Source organism: Pinus tabuliformis, chromosome 5_2 (genome assembly GCF_031772625.1).
Source record: "Pinus tabuliformis cultivar Carrire ecotype Pingquan chromosome 5_2, CPIR1, whole genome shotgun sequence".
NCBI classification, from domain to species: Eukaryota; Viridiplantae; Streptophyta; class Pinopsida; order Pinales; family Pinaceae; genus Pinus; species Pinus tabuliformis.
In genome coordinates, this window is record NC_142306.1 from 221,822,397 (window position 1) to 221,849,959 (window position 27,563).

General features: G+C 35.5%; 1 pseudogene; it reads left to right on the forward strand.

The window, feature by feature from the left end:
* Nucleotides 1-18,433: 18,433 nt before the first annotated feature.
* Nucleotides 18,434-24,789, forward strand: LOC149158344 (cytochrome P450 782C1 pseudogene; annotated as a pseudogene).
* Nucleotides 24,790-27,563: the final 2,774 nt, after the last annotated feature.

Genomic DNA, 27,563 nt, shown 5'->3' on the forward strand with positions numbered 1-27,563 from the left:
CACTTGCAAGATGCACCCAATATGGGTTATTGCATAATGTTGCGAAGACATACCACATTAGTGTCGTTATTCTAGAATGTAGACCCTTGAAGATATATTGGTTGTTCACCATCCAAATTAAGTTCTTCATTAGCTAAAACAACAATAGAATTGTCTATTGACCATCCTCCCTTTATCCACAGATGGTATTTTCCTTGATCACATAAAAAAAAGATATAAATATTCTCTCAACACATTTGGTACAGTAAAAGTAGATCCTTAGAAAATAGATTCTAACCACAAATCTGACTGAAAATACCATCCAAATACGAAATGCTCAGATAATTAAATATGTTCAATACAAGAAATGGCATTACCTTGTGAAGTAAATTCTATGGTCCTCTTTAACTCCTCTTTGGCCATGCATTTAATATCAACTATATTGATGTATGGTTAAGGCAACACTCAATATGTCTCATGTGTCAAGTATCTCTTCAAGGTTCTTCTGGTAGAATAACTGTAATATGCCCATTTTTAAGCATATCAACCCAGCCAAGTTATAGTCCTAGAGTCATTTCTGAAAGTCTGTTCGAACATTCTCATACCTATTTTGATAGCATCAAAGAAAATCAATATAGAGATAGAAACCCTAGTCAAGAGAAATATACAATCTCATTTGCTTTAGAATAAAACCAGTTCGAGAATGTATGCCATGAAATTGATCGATTTAATTCTAAAAGTGAAAACACTTTATGCTACATCGCAGAAATAAATTATGAAGCTCAAGATATTTCCCATATTCAACTCAATAATGCAATAAATGATGGTACTCAATTTGAATCTTAGGTTCTTTATCAAAGTATGATTGGTTTGAACCTAGAGTGCATGGGTTAAGGCCTCTTAAGGGTTTAGAAAGTGGTAACATGACAACTTTCATTCTAGATGAAATTCAAGGAAGGAAAGACTTTGTTTCTATGAAAATTGATTCTAGTGAAACCAAAGGGACTATACCATTATCCCATGGTAAGAAAATGAGGAATATTGGAAATTATGAATAGATTGTTGAATTGCCTAGTGAAGTAAGCAAATTTCATAATGATTTAACTGCTTCAAGCATTATTGGAATTTTGAACTGGTGTTTCCTTGAATTTAGATGGGTGAGATAGATTGGATGCCATTTCATCTACAGATAATGCTAATGGAAATGAGGATTTGGTTAGAAATTTGATCATGTCCTATATTGGGGTTTAAAAATATGCTCTAGAGAGAAATGTTCCTTCTTGTGAGAGGACAGATGAAGACACAAGCTTATTGGTTGTTCAATATGTTAGAGATGTTAAATGTAGTTTTACAACAAATACATGCAAAAATTATGATCATACTTTTGTTAAGTTTAGAGAATTAATCAAAGTTTTCATCCCAAGAAGATATTCCAAAGAGAATGTAAAGGTATCAACATGTTTCTTGTACAGAGCCTAGATGGTGAGGCCACTTTTGTGGGAAATGGCTTCAAGAACACACTGTGAACAAGTTAAATTTGAATCTGAAATACATTTTTGAATCAAAAGTACAGTATCCTAGAGAGCATTGAATATTAATATCAGAAGATAAACAATGTTTCATTAGTATCCAACTTTTAGGGGTACACAATGTGCCATAAGTACTTATTTATAATGCAATGGAGTTGAAGGTTAGAATGCGACTGTACAATAGTTTCGAAGCATATAAGTGAAGACTAGGATAGTGGTATGAAACATAACCTGGTTGAGAAGAATTCCTACTTGATGTCAGAAGCATGAGATATATAGTAGGTGAAGATGACTGGGAGACAGATTTAACATAAAAGGTCACGTGGGGCATCAATGTCTCAAGCGTAAGGGGAGTTAAGGGATTAATCTAAACTTGCATTTTCCCAATGGTCCTTAGTGGTTTCTCAATGAGATTGTCATTATGAGATGTTCGAAGAGTACTTAGCTACCCTTGAAGAAAACATAAATAAAGTTGTTTTGTATTATCATTAACAACAATATGGCATCACAAGAAGAGTTAATGGTGGTTTCCAACACTATGATGTTCAGATAATTTTACGTAATAGCTAGTTAACAACTACTTCATATTATTATTGAGATCATTCACTTCAGTCTAGTAGGAATTTCAGAAATAATTTGCAATACACATTCATGCCAATGCGAATGAAATGCTTTAACAAAAGGACAATCATAGAACTAGTTTATTCTGGCCCATGAGATACATTGATCTTCATAAAGAAAAAGATGAAGCAAACAATATTACGAAAACCACATAAAAAACTAAAGCCCATATATATTCCATCACTAATAATAAAAAGGGAAAAACACCTAAAAATATAAGCCAATCAAAATTTTTGCCAACCATGATATGTCAGTTAGTACAAATGCCAACGTCATGCAAATAATTAATGATATAGCCTAGGATTTAAAATAGACCTAATAAAGATCAAATCTTGGATGCAATAAAAAAAAATAAAAATGAAAGCATACTCATCAACAAGTATCCAACTAAATAACATCCAAGAAATGTAGAAAATTATTATTTCCTATGGGAAATGTAAAAATGATAATTATAATCTCAATGAGAACAAATGAAAATATGCATGATGGATTAGTTCATGGCATCATGATTAAGATGGTCTGGTTAAGCCATCATTCAAACCACACCATTTCATAAATTGAAATAGGATTTAGGACACCTTTTATTTCAGTCAGTTGGTAGTTGTGTTACCCACTTGACCTAAGCCATATTGAAGACATCAATCAAAACCCAACAATCATAATGTGGCATATTGTGCTTCATGCAGCTGCATCTCCCTTTATTTTTCATATTTTTCTCCCTGATGATGGTTGAGGAGATGAACCAAAATGTTACATAGGATTGCGTATTTGCTTCATGCAACCTCCCTCTACTTTCAGTATTTGGCCTGTGATGATGGTTGAAGAAATAAACAAAAATACGACATGATATAAATTTTGTCATGCAGTTTACTAAGAAATCTTAGAGAATATGTTGATTCAAACATTAAAAGAATAATATATATTTTTGAATCATCCCAGTAAAGAAATATGTACTTACTTGGACATATGAGACAAATGGTTCAAATAAATAAATCTTTATTCAACTAATAGAACCAGTTCTTTGTGTAACATATTAACATTTTTTGTATGTGCTTTCACCTAGATCCTGTTAGGGTATAAATCTACCTCAGGCTGAGAGAGTTAGGATCTAGGGTAACATCAAACCAAGCTTAACCTGGTAGCTAGCCCTACTGGGTCGGGAGAGAGATCTCTCCTTGTCAATCTCAGGAAAGTACAACAAATGAAGCTTGAGATGACTGAGGTAAAGACTAATTTTAGGTTAGGTATGTGCTCAGAGTATTGTGATTGAATTTGATGATGTTTTTTTGGCTCAAATGTGAAAGGCAGATTTGGGTCTCGGGAATGAACTCAGTTTTGCAGAGATGTTTATGGGGCGAGGTAGGCAAATGGTTTGGTACTTCAAATTGAATGAGATGGAGAGATTTTAGACTGGTGAGGAGTTGAAGGGGGAGTTAAAGTCTCAGGGATCCTCTTCAAACAGCTGAAAACATAATTAACTAAACAAACCCTAGGTAGGGCACTGCAAATATCTATGAATTCTACCTTTATCCTTGTTTCATTTGGTTAAGAAGAATAGAGAGAGATAATGGCATACATAAAACACATGTAAACTTGAAATTACAGAAGGAAACACAATGCCAAATCAAGTTGCCACAAGAATCCCATAAAGAGCTGCAAACTTTGGTCTATTCCTTTGCCAAACTGCTAAAATGAGTGTGCAATAATGATCAAAGCATTCACAAGAGTCCAACCTTTACAAATGACTAAAAAGGTACTAGATATAGGCGACAAACAACTCATGCTAGGCTTTACGGGTTGAATTCATGAGTTTAGGAGTTGTACCAACAAGATCTAAACTAGGAACTAAAAAGTAGGTAGCGGAACAACTTGCCTCTAAAATCTAGGAAACTAATTTATTTAGTTCAAAACTACCTTTTCATGATGTATCTACCTCCATGAGTGAATTTTCAACATTTTTACATCAAAGTCCATCGAGCTACATCAAATTATGTCATGAGTTTGACCATGAGAGAGAAAAAAGTCAAACTAAGAAAAGACTGGGCTAAAAATAGAGTTTTTTTGGCAAAAATGACATTTTCCATCCTGTGCGCCATGCCACTATCCCTGTGTGTAGTGCCTTTTTGCAGCTTATTTTGGAGGCCTTACCGTGCACCAAATTTTCTCCAGGTGGACTTTTTGGAAAGACCAGTCTATCTACTTTCCATAACATGTGGAATTTCTAAATTTGGAGTCCATTTTCTTCTCCAAAAATGAATTCTCCTAACACTGCTTTATATGTGGCCAAAAAGGGGCAGAAAGGTCATTTTTGGGGTGTTTTTGACCCTTTTGGAAACTCAAAACCCGTCAAAATTTCTTCGCCATGTGAGGGAATTCATATTTTTCCATGAAAAATCCAAAAATGCTGAGTTTTAATCAAAAAGGGGGTCTCTAGCAAAAGCACACGCCAGGTGGTGTGGCGCACCAGGCAGAAAAGCCTGTTTTTATGCTAAAAATTCAAAATTTGCAAAACGTTTCCCAAATTTCTTGAAATTTGGGCTGAGTGTCTTTCATCAAGTGTTGTGTTGGGCTAAGGAAGCCTCAACCAAGTTTTGGATTCTGTCTTGCTCTTTGCACACCTTATTTCTTGCCAAGTAGTGGTAGGCCATGTGCCTCAACATGTTTTTCTCCATGTTGGCCTTCTCTAGCATCCTTTCCAAGTGCATATTTACCCTCTCAAGCCAAGATTCACGATAAACATCAATTTCTTGTTCAAGTGGTGTCAACTTGACTTTACTCGTCTTAGCAGCTTGTCTATTTTCTCGTATGTTGTGTAACTCCATGATGGTTTGCTGATCCTCTAGCTATTTGTTTCCTTGCTCTAGATATTTGATTATCCATTTGGCTCTTTCAAAGTTGAGAGACAAATCATTTATGTCAGCTTGTTGTTCCTGAATGATCTCCTTGAGCTTTGAGCTTTGGGAGCCCAAATTGGTGTCATCATCACGAATAAGAATAAAATCTATCTCTTGTCCTCCTAAAGGCCCCTCATCATGTAATGGCTACTTACCCTTGTCTTGTACCTACTTTTCTACTGAATGAAATGAGACCCCTTCCACCCCGGGTGGAGATAGTACTCGTTTTGCTGCTGCAAACAATCTCCTAGTGCCCTTTTGATATGTAACAAACACTGGCACACTGGTGGTTTGTGTCTCATGCATCTCTTGCTGATGTGAAGGCTCTCCTACCTCATGAAAAACTAATGGAGGTACTTGAGTACCTGTAACGACCTCATGTGCAATGAAATCCTCCCATGAGATATTCAGTAAATCGAGTTGATGCAAGACCACAATTTTGATGAGTGCAAAGTGATAGATGTTGTTATACTGCTGATGAGGCGGTTTCCTTTGAACCAAAGTGGTCATATTCTCAATATTCCAGAAAATGAAATAGGGAAAATTCAACATTCTCACCCTAGTGAAGTGCATCAACAATCTGATGTGGTAGGCATACACGTGAGAAAATCTCCCCTCACAGTTGAAATATTTAATTATGATTTTCATCAAGGGTGCATATGTGTCTTGAAGGAACCAGAAAGGGAAAACTCTACTAATATTCCTTTGAAAACCAACCTTGATATAAGGCTCATAATGTTCCCTGTCTACCAGCTACCCCTTATTCCACTACTCACCGACATTTGGAATATCGGTTGCTTGAGATATAATCTCAAGTGTGAAGGTAAATGTCACACCTGCCAAATTGACTTGGCCATTATGAAGATGGAGTACAAACAATCGGGCAAGCTCATGATGGTATTTAACTCTTGCCACCATCTCACAAAATTGGAAATGTGATTGATGTTGAAAGCATGTGACAGCAAGAGGACAGGCCAATAGCTCAGAAAGTGAAGTAGGCTCCTCTCGGTTATGTTTTCCACTCTTGTGAGGTCTCCTTGTTGCATGAATTTCTCTAGAAGAGTCACTGATTGTTTCCTCATTTCTGTCATAGGAAAAATCTAACTGTTAGGTCCCTATAATATTAGTGATTACCCCATTACTATTGTAGTTGTATCCCTTATTAATATTGTTGTGCCACTATTGTCCCCATATCATTATTACTGTGCCCCATAGAATCCCTCTATTGTTATTTTTGTGCCTTTATATTATTATTGTTAGGTCGGCTAGGTTATATTGTGACTCCTTAGACTCCTATATATAGAAAGGATGTTTTGTCATTTGAATCATCAAAGAATCATTCATTTGTGTAATGTAAATGAGGTTACCCCTTCAAAGAGGCTGAATTCTAAGGCGTTGATCTATCTTTCCAAGAAAAGATAGAAAAGATAGATCAATGCCTTAGAATTCATTCTCTTCGAGGGGTAACCTCCTTTACATTACACAAATGAATGATTCTTTGATGATTCAAATGACAAAACATCCTTTCTATATATAGGAGTCTGAGGAGTCACAATATAACCCAGCTGACCTAATAATAATAATATCAAGGCACAAAAATAACATTAGAGGGATTCTATGGGGCACAGTAATAACAATATGGGGACAATAGGGGCACAACAATATTAATAAGGGATACAACTACAATAGTAATAGGGTAATCACTAGTATTATAGGGACCTAACATGCCTCTGTCCTTCAAAAAAGTGTTGTCCTCAACGCTTGAGTAGTTTTGGATGCTTCTGTATAACATTCTTATCCTCCCATGTGGAATATTTAGTGGATAAGTTCTTCCACTTGATGAGATGCTCCAAAATTGATCGATTTCGTAGCTGTCAAGTTCTTGTTTCTGTGATTGCTTCTGGTTCCAATATAATTTTTCCTTCCTCTTCAAGTTCTAGCAATATTGTTTGAACTGGGAGCTTGTCACCTACAACCTTCTTTAAACATGAAGCATGGAAAACTGGGTGCATATGAGAAGCTTCAAGAAGCTCCAATTTGTATGCCATAGTACAATATTTTGCAACACCTTGTACGGACCATAATACTTTGGTGATAATTTATTATCCTTCTTAGATTGCTTGAGGGACATTTGTTTATATGGTTGTAGCTGTAGGAATACCCAATCACCTACATCAAAACTTCTTTCGCTATGAGGTTGATCTACCTGTTGTTTCATTCTATTATGCACCAACACAAGGTTATCCTTTAAGAGTTGGAGGACTTATTGTTGATGCTCGATGTGATGTTCCACTGCTTGAACCTTAGAATTTTCTCTTAAATATGATGTGATGGCTGGTGGCTAATATCCATAAAGTGCCATAAATGGGGTCATTTTTGTTGCGCTATGGAAGGAAGTGTTATACCTCCATTCAGCCAGAGGCAACCATTTGACCCATTGTGTCTATTTATCAGATATAAAGCAATGAAGATATCCTTCCAAACATTTGTTTACTATCTCAGTTTGCCCATCAGATTGAGGATGATAAGATGAGCTATGAGCTAACTGAGTACTGAGACAATAAAATAATTATGTCCAAATATTTCTAGTGAAAATGGGATCTATGTCACTTATAATAATCTTTGGGTTTCCATGTAGCTTTTGAATTATTTCCATAAATGCAGTAGTAACTGTACTGGCTTTAAATGGATGTGATAATGCACAAAAGTGTGCATACTTAGTAAGTTTGTCAACTACCACCATGATGACACTCTTTCCCTCAGACTTGGGTAAACTTGTGATAAAATCCATTGAAACCTTCTCCCAACATTGGCTTGGAATGGATAAAGGTTGTAATAGACCCGGTGTCTTAATTGTCTCAACTTTATTTTGTTGGCAAACTAAACATTCCGCCACAAACTTTTGAATATTTGATTTAAGGCCATCCCAAAAAAATTCCTTCTTAACTCTGTGGTAAGTCTTTAAAAATCTTGAGTGCCCTCCTAAGGGAGAAGTGTGCAGTTCCATAAGAATCTTTTGTTTGAGTTTGGAATTCTTATAAAGGCATAAGTGATCTTTGTACCATAACAAATCATCTTTCTAGCTAAATCATGTATCAGATGTACTGGAATCTTGTTGTAACTTTTGAATAAGTGCCCACACTTATTCATCATTCTTCCATTCCTCCCTTGCTTCATTTATCCAATCTGGTTGGATAATAGAAATGGCACACAACAATGCTTCCACATTGTCATCCTTTCTTGAGAGTGCATCTGCCACCACATTTTGCTTCCCTTTTTGTAGATGATTTCAAAGTCATAACCCAACATCTTTGTGACCCACTTTTGTTGCTCTCCAAAGGATAATGTTTGTTGTAAAACGTATTTAAGGCTATCACGATCCGTTTTTACCTTGAAGTGTCTTCCCATTAGGTAGGGTCACCATTTCTTAAGTGCATGTAGTATTTCCAACATTTCCTTCTCATAAATAGCTTTGTGTAAAAAATTTCCCTTGATTGGACAACTTTCAAAAGCAATGGGTCTTTCATCTTGCATTAAAATAACACCAATTCCATTTCCTAAAGCATCACATTCCACAATAAAGGTTTTTGTGAAGTCTGGTGTAGCTAAGACTGGTGCTTGGCACATTGTCTCTTTAAGATGTTCGAAAGCATTTGTTGCTTCTGGAGTCGATGAAAATGCATCTTTATTTAATAATGTTGTTAGAGGTGCTGCTATTCTCCCATAATTCTGATAAAACTTGCGATAATACCCTGTCAACTTGAGAAATCCTCTCAGAAGCTTTATGGATGTGGGAATTTTCCATTCCTTAATGGCTTTAATTTTTCTAGGGTCTACCTTAACTCCTTCATGAGATACAATATGACCCAGATATTCCACCTCTTGTACTCCAAAGAAACATTTGGATCCTTTTGCATATAATTATTTCTCCTCTAATAGTTGTAGCACCCTGTCAACATGTTCAACATGATCCTTCCAAGACTTATTGTAGATTAGTATATCATCAAAAAATACTAACACGAATTTTCTAAGGAAGGGTTTGAAAATGGAATTCATCAAACCTTGAATTGTAGAAGGTGCATTGGTAAGGCCAAAAGGCATGACCAAAAATTCATAATGACCCTCATGAGTTCTAAGTGTTGTTTTCTAAATGTATTCAGTCTTCATTCTGATTTGATGATATCCTGAACGAAGATCCAACTTGGTGAAGTAAATTGATCCATGCAATTCATCCAGTAATTCATCAATGATAGGAATGGGAAACTTATCTTTAATAGTGAGCTTGTTGAGCTCCCTATAATCCAGACACATGTGCCATGATCCATCCTTCTCGTGCACCAATACCATGAGACCAGAGAAAGAACTTTGACTAGGTTGAATTATACCAGCCTCTAGCATTTCTGCAACCATACATTCAATTTCACTCTTTTGGGCACAGGTATATCTGTACAGCCTGATGTTTGGAGGAACACTTCCTGGAATCAGATGAATAGCATGATCATGATCATGAATAGGTGGGAGACCTTTGGGAGTCTCAAATACCTTGGAATGATTGTCCAAGACTTTTTTGAGATCTGGAGAAATAGATGATTTTGACGTGGAAACATCTAGCAAACATAATTGTTCAATTACACCTCTTTGTTCCTTTTTTAGAAGCTTTGTCATACCATTGGAGCTGATTATCGTTCCCGGTTTCCTTGCAATACCCCTTAATTCAACTTCCTTTCCTTTCGCATAAAATTTCATGAAAAGTTCTTGAAAATTAAAAGCTATTGTACCCAAGGATTGTAGCCATTGAAGTCATAGTCATAGAAAAGATAGATTATTACGAAGATATTTTATGATGTCAATAGGTTTTTGCTGCCAAAGATATGTATGTATGAGGGACTGTGGGGGAAATGTGTAGGGACTGTGTATGAGGGGTTGGGAATGTTGTTGATAGGTTTTTGGGGAATAGAAGGGTTTAAGGGATGATATTTAGGGTTTGTGAATAACAATTACGGTTTGGAGGTATTTGACTAGGGTTTGGGATAGTGGGTTGAGGGATATGGGGAATATGGAATGGGACAATATAAATGACGAGGGAGGGGGATAATGAAGTTAGGGAATGAGGGAGTGAGGGAGCGAAAGTGATAGGAGTGGGAATTAGCAACAAAAAATTCAATATGCAAACCCTAGGTAGTGGATTTTCAACAGATTGTGCAAGTAGTTATGGTTTCAATTTTTTCTTATTGAATCACCATGAACACTAAGAAAACTCATTCATCGGTGATAAGGGAGTGTCAACTTACTTGAATAATGAGGAATTAGCAATTTTGAGCATTTTGGAGGAAACTATGGGTGATTTCGAGTGTTGTAGTCTTGTACGCTGCGCCACCTCACAGGTGCGTCGCCCTGCCTCGGTGCGTCGCGCACGTTATAAAATCACACTGCAACTGACTGTCGAGTGCACTGCACTGATTGGATGCGCCGCACTTTAACCCATGTGTGTCGTGCTTATGATTTTTTCCCTTTAAACACAAAATTGCTCTTTTGGCTTTTGCAAATGGAAATGCACTTACTCTCTTCACTTGTGGACACAAATGAGCCTCCTTCGATTTGAAAAAACTTTATATAGCCATGGCTTTTAATTTTTCATTCAAGAAAACCCACTTTGCTAATGTTTGACTTTCACTTACTTTTTGAAACTCTGTTTTGGGCAATTTGCTTTATTTTTGCCTTCAATGGACTAAATACTTTGACATTTTGTTTCTTCTGTAGGAACTGAAGTAGCATAGGCTTGGCAAATTGACCAGGGCTGCCTCTGAGATTATTACATATGAAAAAATGAAACTACATGAATTTTTTTACATGAAACATATAAAACTTTGTTTTTCCTCAAAACAAGGTTTTGAGGAAAAATCAATCACTCAGCATGTGATTATTGAAATTATTACTGCTGAGACTTTATTTGACCACCACATGTGCCTGCTGACAACTATTGAGCATTTTCAAGACCTTATTTACCAAACCCCAGACCTAATGAGACCTAAAACCCTAAAACTGGCTTTTGAAGATTTAAAGACAAAAAATGAGTGCAAATGATCTAGATGAATGAAAATGGGCCAGCAGCTAAAAAATCATGAGGGAAAATGTATAATATGACACTACCATCAGATGATCCATGATCCTAATGGAATTCAACTGATCATATGCGACACCTAACATGTAATGCGACAAGAGATTTTGATCATTAATGGATGGATGAAGATACCGACACTAACAGAACCAGAGGCCAGTAGCTCTTACTAAGAGAAATACTCGGAAAATAAGGTTGTATAGCTTTTGATTCTAATGATAGCATCTTGAGAGAGACTCTTTGTAGATAGTTTTTTTACAAAGCATAGAAAGAACATCAACATCCCCCAAAAATAAATCATTGCAACCAAGGAAATACCATAGTAAAAATGTCAATATGCATTTAGATGATAATGACAACTCTCCTTGGGTGAACAAAGAAATAACTATATGGTAATACTTGTAGACAAGACACTTATTAAAAATTCACTCGATTCAAAATAAAGAAAGTAATTCACTAGTTCCATCTCAAGATAATGAAAAATGATAAAATGGAAAACCCTCAGAAGAAAGTTGAGAATTGTCAGAACAATTCAAATGTGAGGGGCAACACACCTGACTTACAACATGTGTATAGATATTATCCTCAAACCACAAAGCAATTTTTTTTTTATGTTCATTCATGCCATCTAGACCCTTTTGTAGCATGTGTCTCTGAAGAGTGTCCATTATGCACATAGAAAAGTAGCCTTACAAACCTACTTATGTGGTTTCTATTGGCAAACCAACCAATTACAAGAACTTTTACAAATTTGAAAACACTGTATTTTTTATTTAAGATCATAGAGTTTTGATAATATTGAAACACCTATATTATTTTTTGTTTAAGATTACACAAATTTTATAAGTTTTAAATTAAATCGTAACACATACACGAAACAATCAAGTAAGTTAGATTAAAAAAATTCAGGGGTACGGACTTGGAATTTGAGTTGATCACTAACCATTCTATATGTCAATGATTTCTTAGTGAAAAGGAGGCTTATTACATCGAATTAAATATAAACTCTAGATTTATAGTAGTCTGACTGGCCTGATTTAAAACTGGCAAATAAACACAGTTGATCTTGGCATTAATCCCACTGGGCCTGCTACTCTAACCAAACTACAATCCTAGTCCACTATTAAGCTTTCTCTAACTACTTTAGGCTAAAGGAATAAAAAACCATGATGCCTCCAATCGATTGCAAATACAAAAAATTTTCAAGAATAGCACCTTCATAATGCATCATTATCACACATGACAATTCATTAAATATTATTCACAGTTTGGCAACAATAATTAGAACTTCAACTATGCATTGTATTTTCACACTAACATTTCATTTGGCTGAATTCAAGGATTATGTGCATGGTAAAGATGTGTAATTCTGGTTTGAACCCTATCATTGGTGATTATTTATCTTTGTGGTCTAATGATCAGATGTGGAGATGGAAAGCTTCACTTTCAAGGTTTTTCACAGTTATTTATTTTATCATTAAGCTAAAGGCATGAATTAAACATTGAATGTATAAATAATCAGGTAAATACATACCACAGATAGATTGACCAGATAACACACCACACCACTTGAAAACCTTCAATGTTTAACTTGAGTTAGGGAATTTCTAGGCTTAATCATAACACCCTGCTTACTAGGCACTTGTACTCACTATGGCCTGGAAAATCCATATTGTCTGCTAATAAATGTGAATCTACAGGGATCAAATCCCTCCCGATGTAAAATTTTCTGTTGCTTTATTCCCCATTTTTAAAATGGATCAAAATGGTTTCCACCTCGAGGGTTTTTATCCCTCTGTACTCATGATAGATCTATAGTTGAGAAGGATCTTATATGGTAATCTTATCAAATGTCACATGTCAACTACATGCTGAATATAGAAGGAATTAAACATCTCCCTTGTATTGGGTTATAGAAAGTGCATCTTGGTGCAATGATTTTCTTATTTTTGTAATTTATAATTTTACTAACAACAATTGTGATGACATTGGAAATTCTATACACAAGCTCAACCCTAATTGTCCAAAAGGAAAAAAAAACAGGAAAAGTCATAAAAAAGGGTTCAATGAGTTAGAGGGTTAGCTCAATTGGTCGAGTTCCCATTTCTAAAGTACCTCACCAATGGGAGGTCACAAGGTCAATTCTCCTTGATTCCCTTAGGGTTAGGGTCTGTTAGTTTGGCTGGCAAAATGCTGTCCTTTTGGGTTGATCTGCCACTTTCATCGGAATATATATATATATATATATATATATATATATATATATATATATATATATATATATATATATATATATATATATATATATATATATATATATATATAGTTCTAGAGATGGCACTACTTATCCATAAGGATGTTGAATCATTAAATCTATGCATCTCGGTGCAATGATTTTTTGATTGTTACAGTTTATAATTTCAATATTAGCAATTATGATGATATTGGGAATTAGGAATTCTCTACACAAGCTCAACTCCAATCATCCAAAAGGAAATAAAACTCAGGCAAATCCATTTTAAAAAATGGTTCAATGATAAAATCCTTTTAGTCTTGGAGATGGCACACATATCCATATAGATGTTGAATCATTCCTTATGTGAGATGAGAATATTGTAAACTATTTATTGTGTCTCTGGGAATAACAAGGTCCCAGAAGCCTCAATCAAATAGATCGATGCCCTCTATAAAACAAATGGATTCCCCCTCTATAGAAATTTCCTTGTAAAGTATTATGCAACATAGTTAGTTTCCATAGCATGAAGGGTTAGTTTAAATGGTTGAGTTTTCATTTCTAAAAGTATCTATAATGAGGTGACCAATGAAAACCATGAAAAATGATCCCTTTGTCGATTTATTTCCTTGGGAAAAAAAAAAACTTTTTCAATAATAAATGAGTGCATAGACTTGAACCCCAAATGTTCAGTGGTAATTGGTAATCTTTTTCAACACAGAGAGAGACCAACTCAGATTGAAGTATTCAATTTGAGCATAACAGAACCCCTCCTCTCCTAAACAATTTTTGAAATTCCTTAATTGTACACAGATATTCATGGAACAATGTAAACTTTGAAACGGGAACTATAAACTCAAAACGGGAACTCTGGCCAAAAAACCCCAAAAAAACATCAAAAACAGTGCTAAAAATGAAAAGTGTGTATACTGGAACGATGATTTTATTTTTTAGGGGTCAATTTTGAACATGTTTTAAAAATGGCAGTGACTACGAAATTTACTACGAAATTTTTGTGCAAAATATAGCTTCAAACGAAAAAGTGATGATACTGGAACGATGATTTTTTTTTTTAGGGTCAATTTTCAAAATTTAAAAAAAAATCTAGTAAAACCAAATTTTTATGTGCCAAACAAAGTTGTTTATGAGGAAAAAAACACATTAATGTTTTTGGTAGAATATCCTTTTTCTTTTCTAAGTATAAATTCAACATGTTCTCAACCATAACATCAACATCAACAGTGCTATGTTTTTTTTTGTTTCAATCCCACCATCTACTTCATCAGTAACATATTTCAATCTCTTCATGTCAAACACCATCCATTGAATTAATGGTCGGATCAATAATCCAAATCTATTGCACATGACAAGCTCCTACAATCTCTTATATAGAATCTACTGTATATATCAATGTTGTGTCATGAGCTTTCAATTTGTTTACCGGTCTCTAAGTGAATTTACCAATTATTAACAATTACCAATTATTAACAAGTGATATAGAGGTAATTACATACTATAATTGGCTCAATTAAACTAGTCAACAGTAAAATCAATTTAACAATTAAAAATTCTTACAATGATAAAACTAGTTTTTTATGTCTGCAAAAATTCAATTCAACAAATATACTATTTGTAGAAAATAAATCTATTACTAGGGCTACAATGTTGCTATATAAATTTACTACAACTACATTTTATGAAATAATTGCAAGGGCTATTAAAAGAAACAAGGTATAACCACTCGGAAGAAAATAAGGTATACTTATGAGCCTAACTTTTAAAAGATATTCACATCTCTTACATATCTAACATTTAACCATCTAACACTTATACATTGACCCCATACTAAGTTCTCAAACTAAATTGTAGAGAGGCTCATACTTTAGGGACATAACAACATTTTACAACATAATTTAGAGATGTACAACATTTTGCCGAATTCCTCGGGGCCTTTGACCTCTAGGAGTATAACAACATTTTTCCTAATTCCGTAAACCAAATCCAACTATTAGATATAATAATTATTCATATAATCACCATAACAATTATGAGCCTTATAAAACTAATACTCCTCTTCATGTTTACTAAATTATACTATTTTTTAAAATATAATTAGAATTCAATCTAAAAAAACATGAAAAAAAAATGAACATGGAAAAAAAAGGTATTAACAAAATCTACCATATCCATAGGACTTCACTTTTCTTTAAAATGAAAAAACCTTTGATATATCCATAAAATATGGTATAAATAAAAACTCAATTCTTATTTAAAATGGATCAGGCCTTATATTGAAACATAAAGAGAGGGTATAAATAAAACTGGCATCTCCATGTGTAACCACAATCTAATTTAAAGCCTTAAATGGAACCATATGGAAAGGGTAATGATAAAACTTTTCACCATGGTCAAACCCTTATGGAACCATGAATAAAGAGGAAAATAAAACTTGCTATTGCTCTTATGTCTTTTTTTTGTTTCAATCCCACCATCTACTTCATGAGTAACATATTTCAATCTCTTCATGTTAAACACCATCCATTGAATTAATGGTCGGATCAATAATCCAAATCTATTGCACGTGACAAGCTCCTACAATCTCTTATATAGAATCTACTTTATATATCAATGTTATGTCATGAGCTTTCAATTTGGCTATTCATTTCACGTTTACTAGTCTCTAAGTGAATTTACCAATTATTAACAATTACCAATTATTAACAAGTGATATAGAGGTAATTACATACTATAATTGGCTCAATTAAACTAGTCAACAGTTAATACTAATATGTACAATAGTTTAAAATCAATTTAACAATTAAAAATTCTTGCAATGATAAAACTAGTTTTTTATGTCTGCAAAAATTCAATTCAACAAATATACTATTTGTAGAAAATAAATCTATTACTAGGGCTACAATGTTGCTATATAAATTTACTACAACTACTTTTTATGAAATAATTGCAAGGGCTATTGAAAGAAACAAGGTATAACCACTGGGAAGAAAATAAGGTACATCTAATAAAATACAGTGTGAATATGTTTTATAAAATACAATATAGTGGTTAAACAAGGTATAACCCTTAGATTTATGCATGTAAAATGTTATATGATGGCAAAACAAGAATTTTTGAGAATGTAATTTTCTTGGAGATATAGTATTTTGTTTAAACACCATCATTTTAGTGAAGCTTCTGCCGAGAGGGAAGACTTAACTCCTTACGAAAATCTAAATGATATTCAAACAGAAATCTATATGATACATGCTACAAAAAAATTCTTTCTTCATGGAGTGGGCTAGTGTCAAGAAATCATGCATGATATAAACGTCGTGTTCCATAGTTGCATATTACTACTTACCAAAACCTAGTTCTGAGAAAAACTTCACCACTGATGACATTCAATGGCGCGGACATAGAGGAACGGGGTATGTTGCTCAAGCTGGTTGACGTGGCCAATGGGGGCCATCTGTCTCCGTTGTTGGTTCCATTAATACTTTCAATATTTTGGAAAATTGACAACTCTCATCATTTGGAGTGCGTCCACAACTCTAACTCTTTGAAAAGTGGTGGATAATACATGAATTTAAATGCATTCAATGATACATCTGCACCCTGGATTTCAAATACGTTGGTACTGGGGATTTCACATTGAAAATTTGAGCACGAAATTTCTTTGACAGGTTGTTCAAGAGGGATGAGATTGCTCCCTGTTTCATTTTCTTATCTGGAATGCTATGTGGAAGCAAATGGTTAACATCGAGGAAATGGAATCATTCATGGAGGATGTGAAAGATGTTATGGTTAACATCGACACCTTAATTGTTAGTGACCTTATTCCTCTTTTGGACTGGTTGGATTTGCAGGGCTACGATCGAAGAGTCAAAAGAGTAAGCAAAAATCTGGAGAGAGTGTACAGGTTCATTATAGACAACCATAGGCATGACCTGGAAAAATAATCATAGGGGAGTATGAGGGAGGAGACCAAGGATTTTGTGCATATTTTCTTGTCCCTCCAAGGCCAAGAATAGCTCTCAGAAAAATACCTTTATGGGATTAATGATGATATGTTTCTTCAATTTGTTTCAAACTTTACAATTTACAGCTCAATTTGAATCTATGTTTGTGTGCGTCAGGATGTGCCATTGTTCAATGTAGATATTACAATGACTAGAATTGATTCTCAGAATCACCGAGTGGTGGGGCGATTCTTAGAATCGACCAGCCACCGCCCCGCCACCACCCGGTGGTGGCAGGGCGGTGGTTAGTCGATTCTGAGAATCGCCCCACCACTCGGCGATTCTGAGAATCACTATTATCACCGAAAATAAACTTTGCAAGCCTGCCTTTCATACATATGGTTAGGACACAGTAAATTTTTAACTATTCTACTTACAAGCAGAATCAATAAGTTGATTTACTTTCAAGGATGATCACGACCTTTTATAAAAAAACCTTGACAATTTTTAACTATTTAGCTTTCTACTGGCAGAATTTGGCTGAGGGACTACCGCTGCTATCAATGCATTATTACTGCCCCAATTTCTCCAATTTCTCCTTTGACTTGCACGGCAGGGACTACCGCAGTCTCAACACTTGTTTTATACATAAGATACAATACTAGGCATAATGATTACACATCAAAGAAAAAATCATACATCAACTTAGTCGGAAAAAGTTAAACTACATTGAATCAAAGTTATGCTTCACCTTACACAGACAGAGTTCAACTATCTTATTTGGTAGTGCATTCCATGAGATTTTACAATAGGGATTCTTTTATTCGTCACTGCAGCTGAATTTGACACATGAATTCCCTTGAAACCAGAACATGATGATAGGGAAGACTTAACTCCTTATGAAAATCTGAATGATATTCAAACAGAAATCTACATGATACATGCTACAAAAACATTCTTTCTTAATGGAGTGGGCTAGTGTCAAGAAATCATGCACGATATAAACGTCGAGTTCCATAGTTGCATATTACTACTTACCAAAACCTAGTTCTGAGAAAGACTTCGCTGATGATGACATTCAATGGCGCGAACATAGAGGAATGGGGTATGTTGCTCAAGCTGGTTCACGTGGCCAATGAGGGCCATCTGTCTCCGTTGTTGGTTCCATTAATACTTTCAATATTTTGGCAACTTGACAACTCTCCTCATTCGGAGTGCATCCACAACTCTGACTCCTTGAAAAGTGGTGGATGATACATGAATTTAAATGCATTCAATGATACATCTGCACCCTAGATTTCAAATACGTTGGTACTGGGGATTTCACATTGAAAATTTGAGAATGAAATTTCTTTGACAGGTTGTTCAACAGGGATGAGATTGCTCCCTGTTTCATTTTCTTATCTGGAATGCTATGTGGAAGCAAATATACTCAGTCCCACCCTCCTATAGCTAAGGAAATGGAATCATTCATGGAGGACGTGAAAGATGTTATGGTTAACATCGACACCTTAATTGTTAGCGACCTTATTGCTCTTTTGGACTGGTTGGATTTGCAGGGCTATGATCGAAGAGTCAAAAGAGTAAGCAAAAATCTGGAGAGAGTGTACAGGTTCATTATAGACAACCATAGGCATGACCTGGAAAAATAATCATAGGGGAGTATGAGGGAGGAGACCAAGGATTTTGTGCATATTTTCTTGTCCCTCCAAGGCCAAGAATAGCTCTCAGAAAAATACCTTATGGGATTAATGATGATATGTTTCTTCAATTTGCTTCAAACTTTACAATTTACAGCTCAATTTGAATCTATGTTTGTGTGCATCAGGATGTGCCATTGTTCGATGTAGATATTACGACAACTAGAATTGATTCTCAAAATCGCCGGGTGGTGGGGCGATTCTTAGAATCGACCAGCCACGGCCCCACCACCACCCGGCAGGCTTGCAAAGTTTATTTTCGGTGATAATAGTGATTCTCAGAATTGCCGGGTGGTAGGGCGATTCTCAGAATCGACCAGCCACCGCCTCGCCACCACCCGGGTGGTGGCGGGGCGGTGGCTGGTCGATTCTGAGAATCGCCCTACCACCCGGCGATTCTGAGAATCACTATTATCACCGAAAATAAACTTTGCAAGCCTGCCTTTCATATATATGGTTAGGACACAGGAAACCCGTTGGAAATTTTTAACTATTCTACTTACAAGCAGAATCAATAAGTTGATTTACTTTCAAGGATGATCACGACCTTTTATAAAAAACCTTGACAATTTTTAACTATTTAGCTTTCTACGGGAAGAATTTGGTCGAGGGACTACCGCTGCTATCAATGCATTATTACTGCCCCAATTTCTCCAATTTCTCCTTTGACTTGCACGGCAGGGACTACCGCAGTCTCAGCACTTGTTTTATACATAAGATACAATACTACGCATAACGATTACACATCAAAGAAAAAATCATACATCAACTTAGTCGGAAAAAGTTAAACTACATTGAATCAAAGTTATGCTTCACCTTACACAGACAGAGTTCAACTATCTTATTTGATAGTGCATTCCATGAGCTCTTACAATAGGGATTCTGTTATCTGTCACTGCAGCTGATTTTGTCACATGAATTCCCTTGAAACTAGAACATGATGATAGGGAAGACTTAACTCCTTATGAAAATCTGAATGATATTCAAACAAAAATCTATATGATACATGCTACAAAAACATTCTTTCTTCATGGAGTGGGCTAGTGTCAAGAAATCATGCACGATATAAACGTCGAGTTCCATAGTTGCATATTACTACTTACCAAAACCTAGTTCTGAGAAAGACTTCACTGATGATGACATTCAATGGCGCGAACATAGAGGAACGGGGTATGTTGCTCAAGCTGGTTGACGTGGCCAATGGGGGCCATCTGTCTCCATTGTTGGTTCCATTAATACTTTCAATCTTTTGGAAACTTGACAACTCTCCTCATTTGGAGTGCGTCCACAACTCTGACTCCTTGAGAAGTGGTGGATAATACATGAATTTAAATGCATTCAGATATACATCTGCACCCTGGATTTCAAATACGTTGGTACTGGGTATTTCACATTGAAAATTTGAGCATGAAATTTCTTTGACAGGTTGTTCAACAGGGATTAGACTGCTCCCTATTTCATTTTCTTATATGGAATGCTATGTGGAAGCAAATGGTTAACATCGAGGAAATGGAATCATTCATGGAGGATTTGAAAGATGTTATGGTTAACAACAACACCTTAATTGTTAGCGACCTTGTTCCTCTTTTGGACTGGTTGGATTTGTAGGGCTACGATTGAAGAGTCAAAAGAGTAAGCAAAAATCTAGAGAGAGTGTACAGGCTCATTATAGACAACCATAGGCATGACCTGGAAAAATAATCATAGGGGAGTATGAGGGAGGAGACCAAGGATTTTGTGCATATTTTCTTGTCCCTCCAAGGCCAAGAATAGCTCTCAGAAAAATACCTTATGGGATTAATGATGATATGTTTCTTCAGTTTGTTTCAAACTTTACAATTTACAGCTCAATTTGAATCTATGTTTGAGTGCATCAGGATGTGCCACTGTTCAATGTAGATATTACGACGACTAGAATTGATTCTAAGAATCGCCGGGTGGCTGGTCGATTCTCAGAATCGACCAGCCACCGCCCCGCCACCACCCGGGTGGTGGCGGGGCGGTGGTCGGTCGATTCTGAGAATCGACCAGCCACCCGGCGATTCTGAGAATCACTATTATCATCGAAAATAAACATTGCAAGCCTTTCTTTCATATATATGGTTAGGACACATGAAACCCGTTGGAAATTTCTAACTATTCTACTTACCAGCAGAATCAATAAGTTGATTTACTTTCAAGGATGATCACGAACTTTTATAAAAAACCTTGTCAATTTTTAACTATTTAGCTTTCTACCGGCAGAATTTGGCCGAGGGACTACCGCTGCTATCAATGCATTATTACTGCCCCAATTTCTCCTTTGACTTGCACGGCAGGGACTATCGCAGTCTCAGCACTTGTTTTATACATAAGATACAATACTAGGCATAACGATTACACATCAAAGAAAAATCATACATCAACTTAGTCGGAAAAAGTTAACCTACATTGAATCAAAGTTATGCTTCACCTTACACAGACAGAGTTCAACTATCTTATTTGGTAGTGCATTCCATGAGTTTTTACAATAGGGATTCTGTTATCCGTCACTGCAGCTGAATTTGTCACATGAATTCCCTTGAAACCAGAACATGATGATAGGGAAGACTTAACTCCTTATGAAAATCTGAATGATATTCAAACAAAAATCTATATGATACATGCTACAAAAACATTCTTTCTTCATGGAGTGGGCTAGTGTCAAGAAATCATGCACGATATAAACGTCGAGTTACATAGTTGCATATTACTACTTACCAAAACCTAGTTCTGAGAAAGACTTCACTGATGATGACATTCAATGGCACGAACATAGAGGATCGGGGTATGTCGCTCAAGCTGGTTGACGTGGCCAATGGGGGCCATCTGTCTCCTTCCATTAATACTTTCAATATTTTGGCAACTTGACAACTCTCCTCATTTGAAGTGCATCCACAACTCTGAGTCCTTGAAAAGTGGTGGATAATACATGAATTTAAATGCATTCAATGATACATCTGCACCCTGGATTTCAAATACGTTGGTACTGGGGATTTCACATTGAAAATTTGAGCACGAAATTTCTTTGATAGTTTGTTCAACAGGGATGAGATTGCTCCCTGTTTCATTTTCTTATCTAGAATGCTATGTGGAAGCAAATGGTTAACATCGAGGAAATCGAATCATTCATGGAGGATGTGAAAGATGTTATGGTTAACATCGACACCTTAATTGTTAGCGACCTTGTTCCTCTTTTGGACTGGTTGGATTTGCAGGGCTACGATCGAAGAGTCAAAAGAGTAAGAAAAAATCTAGAGAGAGTGTACAGGCTCATTATAGATAACCATAGGCATGACCTGGAAAAATAATCATAGGGGAGTATGAGGGAGGAGACCAAGGATTTTGTGCATATTTTCTTGTCCCTCCAAGGCCAAGAATAGCTCTCAGAAAAATACCTTATGGGATTAATGATGATATGTTTCTTCAATTTGTTTCAAACTTTACACTTTACAGCTCATTTTGAATCTATGTTTGTGTGCGTAAGGATGCGCCATTGTTCGATGTAGATATTACGACGACTAGAATTGATTCTCAGAATTGCCGGGTGGCCGGTCGATTCTCAGAATCGACTAGCCACTGCCCCCGCCACCACCCGGTAGTGGCGGGGTGGTGGCGAGGCGGTGGCTGGTCTATTCTGAGAATCGACCAGACACCCGGCGATTCTGAGAATCACTATTATCATCGAAAATAAACTTTGCAAGCCTTTCTTTCATATATATATGGTTAGGACACATGAAACCTGTTGGAAATTTTAAACTATTCTACTTACAAGCAGAATCAATAAGTTGATTTACTTTCAAGGATGATCACGACCTTTATAAAAAACGTTGACAATTTTTAACTATTTAGCTTTCTACCGGCAGAATTTGGCCGAGGGACTACCGCTGCTATCAATGCATTATTACTGCCCCAATTTCTCCAATTTCTCCTTTGACTTGCGCAGCAGGGACTACCGCAGTCTCAGCGCTTGTTTTATACATAAGATACAATACTAGGCATAACGATTACACATCAAAGAAAAAATCATACATCAACTTAGTCGGAAAAAGTTAACCTACATTGAATCAAAGTTATGCTTCACCTTACACAGACATAGTTCAACTATCTTATTTGTTAGTGCGTTCCATGAGTTTTTACAATAGTGATTGTGTTATCCATTACTCCAGTTGAATTTGTCACATGAATTCCATTGAAACCAGAACATGATGATACGGAAGACTTAACTCCTTATGAAAATCTGAATGATATTCAAACAGAAATCTATATGATACATGCTACAAAAACATTCTTTCTTCATGGAGTGGGCTAGTGTCAAGAAATCATGCACGATATAAACGTTGAGTTCCATAGTTTCATATTACTACTTACCAAAACCTAGTTCTGAGAAAGACTTCACTGATGATGACATTCAATGGCATGAACATAGAGGAACGGGGTATGTTGCTCAAGCTGGTTGACGTGGCAAATGGGGGCCATCTGTCTCCGTTGTTGGTTTTATTAATACTTTCAATATTTTGGCAACTTGACAACTCTCCTCATTTGGAGTGCGTCCACAACTCTCACTCCTTGAAAAGTGGTGAATAATACATGAATTTAAATGCATTCAATGATACATCTGCACCCTAGATTTCAAATACGTTGGTACTGGGGATTTCACATTGAAAATTTGAGCACGAAATTTCTTTGACAGGTTGTTCAATAGGGATGAGATTGCTCCCTATTTCATTTTCTTATCTGGAATACTATGTGGAAGCAAATGGTTAACATCGAGGAAATGGAATCATTCATGGAGGATGTGAAAGATTTTATGGTTAACATCGACACCTTAATTGTTAGCGACCTTGTTCCTCTTTTGGACTGGTTGGATTTGCAGGGTCACGATCGAAGAGTCAGAAGAGTAAGCAAAAATCTGGAGAGAGTGTACAGGCTCATTATAGACAACCATAGGCATGACCTGGAAAAATAATCATAGGGGAGTATGAGGGAGGAGACCAAGGGTTTTGTGTATATTTTCTTGTCCCTCCAAGGCCAAGAATAGCGCTAAGAGAAATACCTTATGGGATTAATGATGATATGTTTCTTCAATTTGTTTCAAACTTTACAATTTACAGCTCAATTTGAATCTATGTTTGTGTGCGTCAGGATGTGCCATTGTTCGATGTAGATATTACGACGACTAGAATTGACTGGGAAATTGCAGAGCTGATACAAAACCAGAGGGTTTTGAAAAAACTGCAAGGACAAATAGACAGAGTCGTGGGCGATGGTCGGCTGGTGGATGAATATGACATGTGGTAGATTCCATAATAGGATTACATCATGATGGAAGCTCTTCGTCTCCATCCGTTGGTTCTGTTGACGGATCCCCATTTAAATGAAAAGGTCGTGGATGTTGCAGGCTATAGAATCCCCTGTCAAATCATTATGTTTGTCAACATATGGGGTTTTGCACATGACCCAAATTGTGGGACGAGCCTTTCGAATTCAGGCCAGAAAGATTCGAGGACGGATCAAAAACCAATATAAATATCGGTGGGAATGACTTCAGATTCCTTCCCTTCTCCTCTGGGAGGAGGAAGCACCCAGCAGCGAACATGGAGTACGTTAATATGCAACACATTATAGCCCTTTTTGTGCACGCGTTCGAGAGTAAATCTATGGTTGAATGTATGTGTCTACTTTTAGTTGGAGAACAAGGTAGAATTCCAATGCAATTGCTTGATATCAGCAGATAGGCCCGACACAAAATGTTTGTAGTTTCTCCACAATTCACAATTTATCTTCACCAATTTTTAGTTTCATTTATGAAATTATTAATCAAGTATGGAAACACTCAATTAAGGTTGTTATACGTTCAATATTTGTAATATGTGATTTTCGCATTAAATTTTAAGATAATCATTATTTTTGAAAAAGAAGTGATTATTATTATTATTTTTACATGAAATTCATTAAAAAAGCTATTATTTAACCATTTTTACTTAAAATTTTCGTATAAAAATTGTGATTTTGACATGTCAATTCTAGCAAAAAATTATCAAAACGTGTAGTTTTTTAGTTATATTTATGTTAAAAATGGTTATTTTTATGTCCATTGTTAAAAAATATTGTTTTTTAGAAACAATTATTTCATGTGGAGTGAAAAATTAATTAAGGATGTATAAATATGTAGAATATCGAAAATTCAAAATATCGACCTCCTAATTTAAAAATGCAAAACAATAAAAACCTTACTAAAAAAAAGTTAAAATTAAAATAAAAAACAAGAAAATGTGAAGAAAACGACCACTTCAAAAATGATCAAATTTACAAAATAATTATTTACATTTTATACGTTAGAAAATTTAAAGCCAAAAAACATGTCTTTTAAAAAAGGGGAGTGATGCAGAATACTCACTTTTTAAAATCAGCATGAAAATCACTACCATTCTAAAATGATTCTAAAACGTAATGTACATAAAAGTATTAAAGTGTCAAAAACTATGCTCCAAAAAAAACATGTTCGTTCTACATCACCCCTTTTAAGAATCAGGTCACTTTTTTGCTATCTCTACGAAACGGGTAACAATATCAGTTCCCGTTTCAAAGTTTACATTGTTATGGATTGATTGGTGGCCTAAACTATTATTATTAAATGAACCCAAATGAATAGAAGAACATCCATAAAGAACCAGATTGAAAACACAAACAAAAACCAAAAAGATGGGTGTTATGAGTCAATTGAGTACATCTCATTAATTCCATTCTATCTTGAATCCTCATTCCTCTAGTTGTTGGTATCCATGGTGGTCTCTAGTTCCTGCAATTGGTAATATTTTTCAACACAGAGGGAGACCAAGTTGTATTGAATTATTCAATTGGACTGTAACAAAACCCATCCTCTCCTAAACATTATTTGAAATTCCTCAATCATACACAAATGTGTATGGATTGATTGGTTGCCTAAAATATTATTAATAAATGAACCCAAATGAATAGTGGAACATAAAAAAAAAACAGGATTGAAAATAGAAACAAAAACCACAAATGAATATATGGGGGTTGTCAGTCAATTGAAGACATCTTATTAATGATTTTTTGTCTAGGATCCTCATTTCTCTAGTTGTTGGTATCCCTTATGCTTTCTAGTTGTTCAAATCCAAATATAACAAGGAATAGGTTTTGTGAACAGGAAAATGAAAAGGCACATTGTGTGCTGCTTATTATTGGTAATAGAAGCAGTGGTCCCTGCTCCCAATATTGAAATACATGGAGGGTGGGATACTGAATCTAGTTACAAGAACATAATTAAAAAAAATAATGATAATGATGATAGATGATAAATAATCTCATCATTATGGTCGACAATGGAAAACTACATAATTAGAGTAAGAATGGGTCTCATGGCCATAGCTACTATGGTAAAGGAAGGGAATTGAAAGAAAATCTTAAATAATGAGTGACTATTAAAAAGGTTTCATATCATGACATTAATTATATTTTTTAAGGGATATTTTTTTCTCTCTAAGAAGGATATGTCTACTATTCAAAGGTTTTGCACACCACGATGGGGTCTTGGAGCTTCATCATTGGACTTTAGTGAAATTAGATGGCTTTCAAATCACATATGATGCTTACAATTGTAAGTTTGGTTAAAATAGGAACATAAGGGCCTTAGGTCTTATTTGAACCTTTGATGATTAAGCTGTGTGATGTAGTTATCAAAGAACCACACATGAACTCTAGAGGGGATTTTTGGACTGTATGGGAATCTTTAGTGTCATTAGTATGTTTTACATACTAAGAATGGATCCTAGGATTGTACCATGGGAAAGGGGTGAAAATAATGGACTCAACCCCAAAATGAAGCTTTATTTTCTTACATTGCATGAAAAATACCATAAAGAACAATGTAAATCCTCTTTGATGGATTTTAGGCCTCCATCTAGGATAAGGGTTCCATTAGTTTGCCACATCATATAGGGGAGCTAGGGATTATATATTGACCAAGGAATGAAGAAGGGCCTTAGGCTGACCTAAAACAAGTCTTTCTCATGTTTAATGTCCATGAACAAGATATTAGAATGAGAATATGGTCACAATTAATATGTTTTTCATAGTAATAGTGGGTTTTACAACATCTATGATGTATAGGGAAGGAAAAAAAATCCGTAGTCCCTAAACAAACCTTCTCTTGTTAAATGGATGTGAATATGGCCTCAAACCACCATTAGCATATCTTATGTAAGATATATCTAGCTTTAGGTGCGTTAAGGGTGTTATTTGAAGGTTTTGGGTGCCATAGTTAGGTCTTGGGGCCTCTAGATTTGGCCTCAATATTATTAGGAGTTTTTTTGCACCATGTATGGGACTTGGGGCCTTAGCCATGGTCAATGTAGATTCATAAGGTTCTAGGTCATATTTGAATCTTTCCATAATCAATATTCTTGAACAAGGATACTTTGAATTACCACACATGACATTTCTAGGGATATTTGGCCTCTACGGGGGATCTTTGTCACCATTGGTA